Source organism: Nycticebus coucang, chromosome 6 (assembly GCF_027406575.1).
Source record: "Nycticebus coucang isolate mNycCou1 chromosome 6, mNycCou1.pri, whole genome shotgun sequence".
Classification (NCBI taxonomy): Eukaryota; Metazoa; Chordata; class Mammalia; order Primates; family Lorisidae; genus Nycticebus; species Nycticebus coucang.
This window is the reverse complement of record NC_069785.1, coordinates 33,328,015-33,339,158: the sequence shown is the minus strand read 5'-3', so window position 1 is coordinate 33,339,158 and position 11,144 is coordinate 33,328,015. Positions and strand designations below refer to the sequence as shown.

The 11,144-nt window shown below is 43.3% G+C and overlaps 2 non-coding genes across 2 annotated transcripts; both read left to right on the top strand.

Moving 5' to 3' along the window:
• The first annotated feature begins 8,189 nt into the window (after nucleotides 1-8,189).
• TRNAT-UGU (transfer RNA threonine (anticodon UGU)) lies at nucleotides 8,190-8,262 on the top strand. Its single transcript has one exon. It is a non-coding gene; the product is annotated as a tRNA-Thr (tRNA).
• A 2,478-nt stretch (nucleotides 8,263-10,740) lies between these two features.
• On the top strand, nucleotides 10,741-10,812 carry TRNAP-UGG (transfer RNA proline (anticodon UGG)). Its single transcript has one exon. It is a non-coding gene; the product is annotated as a tRNA-Pro (tRNA).
• The last annotated feature ends 332 nt before the right edge of the window (nucleotides 10,813-11,144 follow it).

Genomic DNA, 11,144 nt, shown 5'->3' with positions numbered 1-11,144 from the left:
ATAATGCAAATATTATAATTTAATTTTCTATGCATACCATGACATAAAAAATGAGATTTTTAAGGAAATATAACTGCTTCTTTATGTGTGTATCCCAGGGCCTGACCCAATAAATGTTTGTGGAACAAATGAATAAACACATAAGTAAATGAAAGATTTTTCCCCCAAATCCCATAAACTTTAAGATAAAAGTGAAGGGACCAGGGATAGGAAGAAGAGCATTAACTTTGAGATTCTTTGTAGGATCTCTGAAAAAGAACCTCAGTAGATCTTCAGGGACAGGCATGGGCATATTGGGGCTAGGTCTCCTTGCCAGTGTGGAGAGAAATTACTGGAGAGGGAGGGGCTGGGTTTTAAACAATACGACAGCAGGTCTCAAGTTTTAGCAGGCATCACTATCACTTGGAAGGCTTGTTTAAAAGACAGATTTCTGGACTTAATTCCTGGAATTTCTGATTTAGTAGAACTAGGACCTGAGTATTTGCATTTCTAACAGGATGCTAGATGCTGCTAATGTTATTAATCCTGGGACCACATTTTGAAAATTAAATCATTTGATATGATCACTCTTTATCTGTTCCTTGTTTCTTTGTTTCTTCTTTCCTAACTTTCTTTGGATTAAATAAGAACTTTTCACCACTCCATTTATTCACAAACTACACATCTGACCAAGGACTGATATCCAGAACCTACCAAGAACTCAAATAAATCAACAAGAAAAAATCAAATAACATCATCAAAAAGTGAGCAAAAGACACGAAAAGATTGAAAGAGGATAAACAAATGGCCAAGAAACATATGAAAATATCCTCAACATCACTAACTCAGGGAAATGCAAATTTAAACTGCAATTAGATATCAGAATGTCCATTATTAAAAAATAGAAAAGAATTGATGTTGGCATTGATGTGGTGAAAGGGGAATGCTTATCCTGTTGGGACTGTAAATTAGTACAACTGCTATAAGGGAAACAGTAAGGAGATGTCTCAGAGAACTAAAAGTAGAGCTACCACTTGATCCGACAATTCCACAACTAGGTATCTACCCAAAGGAAATGAAGTTGTTTTGCAAAAAAGACATCTGCACCCAAATGTGTATTGCAGCACCATATGCAATTGCAAAAATGTGTGCTAAGGGCCTGGGGAGGGATTTGACTCTCCTAACATGAGAGCTTGCTAGAAGAGAAAATCAGTGATTGGCAGTCTCTACACCTGTGGTGCTAGGAGCCAGGAAATCACTTCTTTAAGAAGCAGCAGAAGGCAGTTGGGGAGCAGGCACATTCTTTCAAGGACCCGCTCACTCTGACTCTTTCACTTCTCCTGCCCACAGAAAGCCTGCATGGCATCTCTCTACGAAGGACTGCTAGGATTCATACTCTTCTAATAAGACTGCTCTCTCCCTCAAACACTGTCTTTCTCTCTCTCTCCCTTCTGCTAAAGCAAATAGCCCTCAGGCACCTAAGAGCAATTGTTCTTGAGGAAGATGTCAGGATACTAGGTAAGCCAGGGCAAGACCTGGCCAGTCTCGGCCCGACATTGTATTCCATTTTTTATTCACTCTCCTTTCAATATTTTCCAAACTTGTTTTTTACAGACTCAGTACTAAACACTTAACATCTCTTTCCCTCAAATTCTGTAAGTAAGCTCAATCTGTAAGGATGGGAAACCATTACAGCCAGACCTTGGGCAGGCAGAATCCTCTAGAAGCTAAGATCCAAAGAACATTCTTTGCCTACACTCAGGAGCCACTCAAATTTTATAGCTCAGAGATGATAGAGTTGGAATAAAGACCACACCCAAATAACCCTGGACTTTGACAGAGGAAAAGCTAAAGGAAAGAGGGTCACATACATAGAAGACAGAGCGGGGCTTCTCCTCGTGGATGGTATGTCTTCTTGAGGCTCTGGCATCACACATTGGCATGAGAAGGGGAATCAGGCATTTCTCAAAGACTCTTGCCCTAGTAGGGCTTAATATACGTGTTAAATTGCTTCTAGGAGTTTTGTTGAAGAGCTTTGCCTTCACAGTAGGCATCCTCAATATGTAACCATATTTTTATTATTTTCCCTTTTTTTATAAGGTGGGGTAGAGAGAGAGAGAATGTACATGCATTGGTGCATTGGGTAAGGACAACAGTAACTCCTAGTTGCAGTTTTATAATTCAATTTAGTAAGTACACACATTCACAAAATGAGAATTGGCATGTGAATTGAGATTTGTTTCCTGGAATTCATACTCATACAGTATCAGAAGTGGAGGAAATTTAGATATTACTTAGGATTCCAGGAAGAGGGAACTAAAGAATTCCATAGGATTCGATTTCTTTATGGGTAGTAATTTCCTTTACACTCTGTATGTTTTTGATTTTTCTTTTGTTCCTGCTATTAAGAATTTAGAGACACCCTTAATTGTGCTGGACACTATGATAGGTAATATAAATCACACAAATATCCAAAAGGAGGTGACGACATAGTTGATGATGTCAGATTAAAGTACATGAATCTAAGAAAAAAGTAAAATAATCTGTAATTAAGTTTTCCTTTTCATTTAGCACTTGGTTTATGTCTTTGAAAAATTGTAAAGAAAATGAACATTGAGATCCATGGGGAACCGTAACTCAAAAGTAGGCCTTGAGTATTTAAAATATCATACATTTGGGTGACGCCTGTGGCTCAGTGGGCAGGGGGCCAGCCCCATATACTGAGGATGGCGGGTTCGAACCCGGCTCCGGCCAAACTGCAACAGGACATTGTGGTGGGCACCTGTAGTCCCAGCTACTCAGGAGGCTGAGGCAAGAGAATCGCCTAAGCTCAGGAGCTAGAGGTTGCTGTGAGCTGTGACACTACAGCACTCTACCGAGGGTGATAAAGCGAGACTCTGTCTCAAAATAAATAAATAAATAAATAATAAAATAAAATCTCATACATTTATTTTCTGACATCTTTCCACACACGGTAAAGATATAAGTACATAGGGTACTAAATAGGACAATTTGGTGAATTGGTAACTAGAAAAAATACATATGCAAAGACTGCTGTTGAGTAAGTTTCATTAGTCTGAGGCCTTACTTCTTAGTGTCATGGATACCATCTTCCAGTGTCCTGTTCAGAATTTTGGGAGTAAGAGTGAGATAGAGAACTGTCAGGCATTGCTTAAATGAGTCAGAAAGTCTCAAACCACCCTGATAAAAACAGGATCCGAGCCAGGAGGTTCTGAACTACCTTGATCAAAACAAGATGGGGACAGGACAAGTTCCAAGCAGTTAGAACCAAGATGGCTGAGAAATCCACCACTTCCTGATGCAGCTTCAGAATTACCCTCATTACCATAGAAGATTCTAAGAAACCTCCCATTCACATCATGCACCTGAGGCCATGACACTTCCAGCTTGACCATATTTAGTCAGAGGGCATCTCTCTAATTCTAGGAAAATGACATAAACATTCATCCCCTTGTTTACCCTATAATTAAGCTGCTGCTTAAATAGAGGGACTAAAGGAACCATGAGGGCTGTTCTCTAAAGAGAGAACTAGACTCCAGGCTGTCTGTGTGGTAGACTTTCTATACTTCCTAAATGAAACTTGCTTTCACTTTACACTGTCAGTTCCCTCCTGGATTCTTTCTTAGGTGAAGCCAAGGACCTACTGAGACTGACTTCAAGTAATTTCCCGAATGGGGAATCACTTTCCTGTGTCAGAGGCAAAGTAAAGAAGGCATTGGCTTGAGGAAGGTCAGACATTCTTTAGAGAAAACCTGCTTTAGCAGGGCTGAATGCAAGTGCTTGTTAAACTGATCCACCTAGAGTTTTGTTAAGGATCTTAGAGGTTCACATTATCAATAACTAATCATATGTTTATTTTAAGGTAACTTTCTCCTTTTTCTGTCCAGATTCTCTCTGTGTTTTAAGTGAGTGAGACATTCATCTCTGTACTGGTGTAAGGTACACCATTTAGTGACTACACAAATCTAATTGACACTTGAATTCAGACTGGTTTCCTAGAATTTATACTTAAACCACATGAGAGCTGGAAGGCACTTAGAGGATTTTAGTATTTGTTTTACCAAGAACTCCAAGAAGAGGAAACTAAAGGTCTCCACAGTGTTTGAGATTTCTGTGTGAAGCAATTTCCTTTTTTCTCCACATGCTTATTTTCTATTTCAAGTATTTTTTAATGTCCTGATATGTGATTGTCACTTTGCTAGGTGTTTTGGAGACTCAGAAGTATGAACCATACAACCTGCCCCTCAAGGAGATGAGGTTATAAGCCAAGGATTCTGTACTAATGTACATGATTCTGAAAACAAATAAAGCAACCTTTAACTACAGTACAGTCTCCCCTTCCTTTCCTCTTTGCTTTCTCATTCAGTTCTTCCTTTGTATCTTCTGTGGCATTTTCAAAAAGATAGACTTAAGGAATAGACGGGAAACCATAATTCAGAAGTAGTTCTGGAAAAAAAATTTTTTTTTTTTTTTTGTAGAGACAGAGTCTCACTGTACCGCCCTCGGGTAGAGTGCCGTGGCGTCACACGGCTCACAGCAACCTCTTAACTCTTGGGCTTACGCGATTCTCCTGCCTCAGCCTCCCCAGCAGCTGGGACTACAGGCGCCCGCCACAACGCCCGGCTATTTTTTGGTTGCAGTTTGGCCGGGGCTGGGTTTGAACCCGCCACCCTCGGCATATGGGGCTGGCGCCCTACTCACTGAGCCACAGGCGCCGCCCCAATTTTTTTTTTTTTGACACAGAGTGCCATGAATCACAGCTCATGGCAACCTCAACTCTTGGGCTCAAGTGATTCTCTTGCCTCAGTCTTCCCAGTAGCTGGGACTGCAGGCACCTGCCACAACTCCCGGCTATTTTTACAGACAGGGTCTGGCTGTTGCTCAGGCTGGACTCCAACTCCTGAGCTCAAGTGACTCATCCACCTTGGCATCCCAGAGTGCTAGGATTATAGGCATAGAAACTTTTCTTTTTTTGATACAGAGTCTCAAGCTGTCACCCTGGGTAGAGTGCTGTGGCATCATAGTTCACAGTAACCCCCATCTCTTGGACTCCAGCAATCCTCTTGCCTCAGTTTTTCTATTTAGTAAAGATGGGGGTCTCGAGGGAAGGAGGGAAGGGGGTGGGGCCTTGGTGTGTGCCACACCTTTTGGGGGCAATACATGAGTGGAAGAGGGACTTTGTCTAACAAATGCAAGCAGTGTAACCTGGTCTATTGTACCCTCAGTGAATCCCCAACAATAAAAAAAAAAAAAGATGGGGGGGGTCTCACTTTTGCTCAGGCTGGTCTCTAACTCGTGAGCTCAAGCAGTCCACCCACCTTGGCCTCCCAGAGTGCTAGGATTACAGGTGTGAAGGCGTAGAAAGTTTTTAAAAAGGAAAATGTTCATTATCTTTTGACAAACTTCATTTTAAGTATAGGAAGAAGAACAATTAATGATGTCATAATGGATTACATATATGTACAAAAAGTGTGCTATTGAATGGTTAATATCAGACTGGTTCATTACTTTGGGGAACTATGGGTCACCTCCATTGGATGTATCCTGGTCAATATCTGGGGAGTGGGACTGAAGAGGAGGGAATAACAAAGACGAAAAGGTGTCATGGGTTTAGAGGAGGGAAGACATGAGTCTCCTTGGGTGAACAGTAAAGGAATAGTGAATTACAACACTGACATAGTCTTTCTATGATAAGTAGTGTTTCAAAATAGGTGTAGAGAAATGAGAAATCATTCTATCTGAAGAAATAATAAACAAATGATAAAAACTGGGTTATATTTCAGAAATTATAAGTAGATGAACTTGACTGGAATAAAGATCTGTACAGGAGTATAGGGAAATCTGTCATTTGATAAATGTTGACCTGAATATTAGAAGATAAGGCAGTAATGTGGAGTACTGAGAATAAATTCACTGTTAGTTAAGAGCCTTTAAGTTGAAAAGAGTTTTTGTTAAGATAAAAAGGGGGAATTTCTATATTGATTCGGGGAAGTATCTGAGAATTGACCTTTGTAGCCCTGAACATATTTGCTAATTCCTTTAAAGTTGGGCAGCCTATTCAAGTGGAAGAAACAAGAGGGTCTTGACATCTGACTCTCCAAAGGCAGGAAGTCTAGTAAGACACCCTCTCAATCTTAAGCTGGGACTCCAAAGAGCTATTTCTGTGAGGTAAGGGTAAAGGAAGAAGTAGACCTATGTCAATTCTCCCACTTCCAGTATTTGCTGTGAATCTCAGCAAAAATAAGTTAAGCTTAACAAGGGTATAGGTCTCCCTGATTTGCTGCTTGGGCTTACATATCTTGGAGGTGCAGAGAATGAATGACTTAGCCATGAACTTTGTTTAGGGTCCTCTTGAGCTGATAGATCTCCAGGTGCCTGGGACAAACAGTCTATGGGTTTAAGAAAACCTACACCTCAAAACCTGACACCTTCACCATATTTGGAAAAACACGGGCTTTTCCTATGGGATCATCTACTTCTGTTTCATACTTCTAAAAATTGAAAGCTTCCCTGGGTGAATCTGATTGGTGGAACCCAGGACACATCCCCCAGGTACAAACTGGGAAAGCAAGTTTTCTAGGACAGACTTACTTATAATATGTGAAATTACCAAATGTAAGGAGAATGTTTAAAATATGTTGGACAGATGTTAATACAACAAATACTTAAAATAGGACTATTCAAAGTTCATGCTCAGGTTTCTGATGTTTTCTCTTTCTTTTCTCATTCTTGAAGAGCTCAGAACTCTTAGACTCGAGTCTCTAACTCAATGCATGACTTTCATCAAAATAATTTAATCTACCCCTGATCTATTAAAATAATCCATGGGACTCTAGAAACAAGCATATTCTGGCTACTTTACATTTCCTATGAGCAGCTGCATCCTCAACTCAAATTCAGCTTACCTAAATCCTGGCACTTCATTCCTCTGCCCTCTCAGATAATCGGAAGTAGTAGACTTCCAAATTTTCTTTCCCTGTGTTAGACTGTGCTGGGTAGGGCAATATGATCTTGCTTCTTCAAGGTACTCTTGAGAATTCTCTCTCTTTCCTCTTTGTTGTATATCATATCTAAGTTCTGCAGAATCTCCCTTCTCTATATCTCTCTCATTCTTTCCTTCCTTTCCAGTCCCATAATGTTACCCTTTTGTTTTGCAGCTTCATGTCTGAGCATCTGCACCGTGGCCAATCTCTGATGTTCCCGACTTGGGTTTCTCCTCCCTTTAGTTCATTCTGCAATCCGTGCTTGGTGAGTTTCCATTTTCCGTTTTAAAAAAGGCTTACTTAAGGCCTATCTCCTGCTACCCTGTCTTTTCACCAACCTTCACTTCCAGGAGGGGGAGAATTTGCCACAGCCAGTGCTACACTGTGGCCCCTTGAATGCGGCACTCTTTCATAATTTTCTTCCTGCAGGGATCACGCTGCCACCAAACTTGTCTAAGCTTTAGCCTCCCTTCATAATGCAGCTCGAGCCCCATGCCCTCCTGAAGGCCCTTTTGGATGACTCATTTGGTGGATCTGGGCACGGCCACTGTTCCTTCACACCTAATACAGCTACTTTTTTGGTTCTCTTTCATAAAAACTAACGTATTTTTGTTCCACAAGTCCATGATAGTGACTTCGGGATAAAGAACGTATCTGGATCCCTAGTTCGTAGTGCAAAACCTAGCATAGAGTTGGACTTCAGTGTTTGTGGAATGAAGGAATGAATTAAACAGCAGTTAACGAATGCTTCCCCTGGCGCTGAGACTCAGACCTGTGAGAAATTTTCTCAATTTTAAGAAACTTGCAAGAGACAGGCTGTTGCAGGGCTGGAGAAGCCCTGAGTAAAGGAGAAACTCGAATGCAGATGTCAGCCGATTCAGCTGAGCCCTATGGTAGGCTCCTTCTTCCTTTATGCTCCGTTTCCGTTCTCCATTTTTACAAGCTAAAGGGGGAGTGGGAAAAATCTTTCTCTGCGTTAGACTGTGTCAGGTTGGGCAGATTTCTCCAGTCTTAATATAGTGGTTGTCTCAACTACTGACTTCCACGTTGCACCTTCCCTGGCAAAACCACAGAGAGCCTGCAGACTGGATAGCCGGGAAATGAAAGGACATCCAAATTTTAATCAGTTTCTACGTCCAGATGCTTAAGTAAAAGCTCAGCAAAAGCTTTCCTTTTCTGACAAAGAAAGACAAATGCTTCCCATCTGGCCCTATAGCTCAGGGGTTAGAGCACTGGTCTTGTAAACCAGGGGTCGCGAGTTCAAATCTCGCTGGGGCCTAAGAATCTTTCGTAACTTTTGAAATTTTGATTCTCATTACTCATAACTAAGCCTGAGGAAATTTGGCGAATTACATCCTCTTGCTGCAGTCCACAGCCCCCAAATAAATACTAGCTGAGCAGAACCTACTTCCATTTAGGTTCCAGTACCAGTTACGCAAGTGCTGCTTTGCTCCCTGGACTGTGGCAGAATCCATTACACAGCGGGTGGGAATCGCTGCCAGGCTCCGCCGACGCCCTGGCTGTGCTGATCCGCTGCAAGAGCTCTGCTGGGAGCTGTTACCCGTACCCGGAAGCTACACCGCCCTAGAGTGAAATGGGGGTGTCCAGGCTAGAGAATAGGCCCCAGCCCTCAAGCAAGGGTGCTGGGCAGATTTGGAGTCGAGAACAAAGTTTCTCTCCCCAAAGGGTTAGAGCCGACTGCAGCAGTTAGGGTTAGGCACCCCGGGAGATGTACGTTGTGCTGCAAGGTTTTGGGTGTCGGTAGGGTTTTGGAAAATTAAGAGCTCGTACTATGGAGGCAAGCTTTGAATCGCTGTGATATTGACTCAAAGAAATTGTGGCCTCCTTTTTGAATAATCAAAAAATATTTTCCTCCAAAGCGAACTCTCCCAGAAACATTGGGTTGACTCACATGCATTCTATTCCCCACCCTCTCCCTCTGCAAATCTGGTGACGTGTACGCGGAACAGAGATGCAGCCCGCAGCCGCAACGCCCCTGGACTGGAAGGCGCGCACAGGAAGTGAGGGAGTCCGCGCAGCCCCGGGACCTCCCTTTGCCCTGCTGGCTAGGGCGCTGTCAGAATTGCGTGCACGTCTCAGCCCCAGTTCTCCGGTGTCCGCCCCGCTCCGTGTACACTCCCATCCATCTATCCATCCATCCATCCATCCATCCGTCCCGGGTGAGCAGAGGATGTTCGGCCTCGGGATACGCGGGCTGTGGGAACGCCAGTGCAGAGTCCTTCCTCAGCGAAACCAGTTCTAGAAGTGTCCACAGAACTGACAATGCAAGACTATCTCACAAATTGGCTTAGCGACTCTAAGGGGTTCTCTTTCCAGAAATTGGGGGTTCTTCGTGGCCCACTTCAGGTTATCTATTTTCCGAATAGGGATTTCTAGAGGAGCTGGCGTCCGTTTCCTTTGATAGCTCAACTGGTAGAGGGGGGGACTGTAGTATCTGTTGTGTAGTCATGATTGGGTCGCTGGTTCGATTCCGGCTTGAAGGAGAAGCCGCTGTTTTTGGATATCACACCCATTTCCTCATTTGTTCTCTATCGTCTGATTTGAAATCTCTGCCAAGTCTTTACTCCTGTCCCAAGGAAATACCTGGTTTACTTCCGAATTGAGCTTCCTTTATCACATCTTGAAAAACTGATCCTGTTGGGGATCCTTTCGAAACAGCTACCTTACTGGCGGGTTTTTTTGGTTGTTGTTGTTTGTTTTTGTTTTTGTTTTTAGCTCTAGTTGCTGTTTGGTTGTTGCCTAAAGTCCAAAGTTCGGAGACCAAAAACTACTCGTTGGTACAGAACATTGTGTATAGCCATGTGTGTGCATGTATGTGCCCTGTGGCCTGAGGGACTCTGATTTGCAGAACAACCCCTTTGAACAAAATGACCTTTGGCCCTGGTGTCTGCCCCCACTCTACACATATCCATTCAGGAAGAGACACTTTTAATTTTTTCAGATATTTATATATTTATATAGTTCTAAAAAAAGATGTTGAATCGAGGCAGGAAGGAGGAATAGGATTTGGTATGAATTGGGATGAGACTGGAAGAGTGAATTCCACAATGGCACATTTCAAAACTATTAGTATAATTGTGACGGATGTGTTACTAAGTTCAATGTAAGCATTTCACATTTCACAATGTAAGCATTTACCCTGAACCCCATAAATGCATCAATGTACAAAGTTACGATTTAATAAAAAATAATTTTTAAAAAAAGGAAGAGTGAATTCCAGACAAAGGAAACAACCTACGGAAAGATGAGGAGATAGAACACTTGATAACTTTTCAGGGAAATTGAGAGGGGTCTACACGCACTAAACTGGTTCATCTCCAACCTGCTTGTTCACCCCCAACCTACTCCGGCTCCCTGCGAGATAACTAACAGCCTAGCGTCTGTCCTTGGGCCCAGCACCAACAGCCTTGTATTGAGCTCGGTTCTGGCCCTTGAACCCTAACTCAGCTCCCTCCAGACTCCAACCGCGCCGCGGGGCTAGACCCGGCAATGATCTGGCTCAGTGAGACTTAATCGTCTGGAATGTGGCCTCCCCTCTTCCACTTCTGCAACTGGACGGGTCCAGCACGTGGATGGGAGAAAATAAAAGTCTTGAGTCAGAGACAGATCTAAACTTTGGTAAAGATGTTAAAAAGAACTGTTACAACAGGAAAATTAAAACCCCGGAGTAGCCCAGCGGCCAACTCGTAGCCGGAAGCTTAAGTCATAGGAAACAAAAGGAACAACCTATCGCCGTGGCTCGTTGGTCTAGGGGTATGATTCTCGCTTTGGGTGCGAGAGGTCCCGGGTTCAAATCCCGGACGAGCCCTGCAGTTTCTAAAATATTTTTTCCCTTTTGTGAATTACTGAAAAAAAGTTCTGTGCAAACTTTCTTGCGTTTGGACTGTCTCGCCTAAGAACCTCACTGAATGAGCATATGGCAGACCGGTCCAGAGACCAGAGTCAGCACGCCAGCTCCCTAGTTCCTTAGGCACCCCGCGAGGGGCGGCCGCGCTCCTGCGAGCCCTGCGGGTTTCTCGCCGCCTGCTCTCCCTGGAGACCGTGTCCTAGCTGCCGCTCACCCTCGCCCTTGGGTTCAGCTGGGGTGGGAGCGCAGCGCCAAGGCGCGTTCTCTGCCTGCGCGGGATGGGTCCGCTGTGC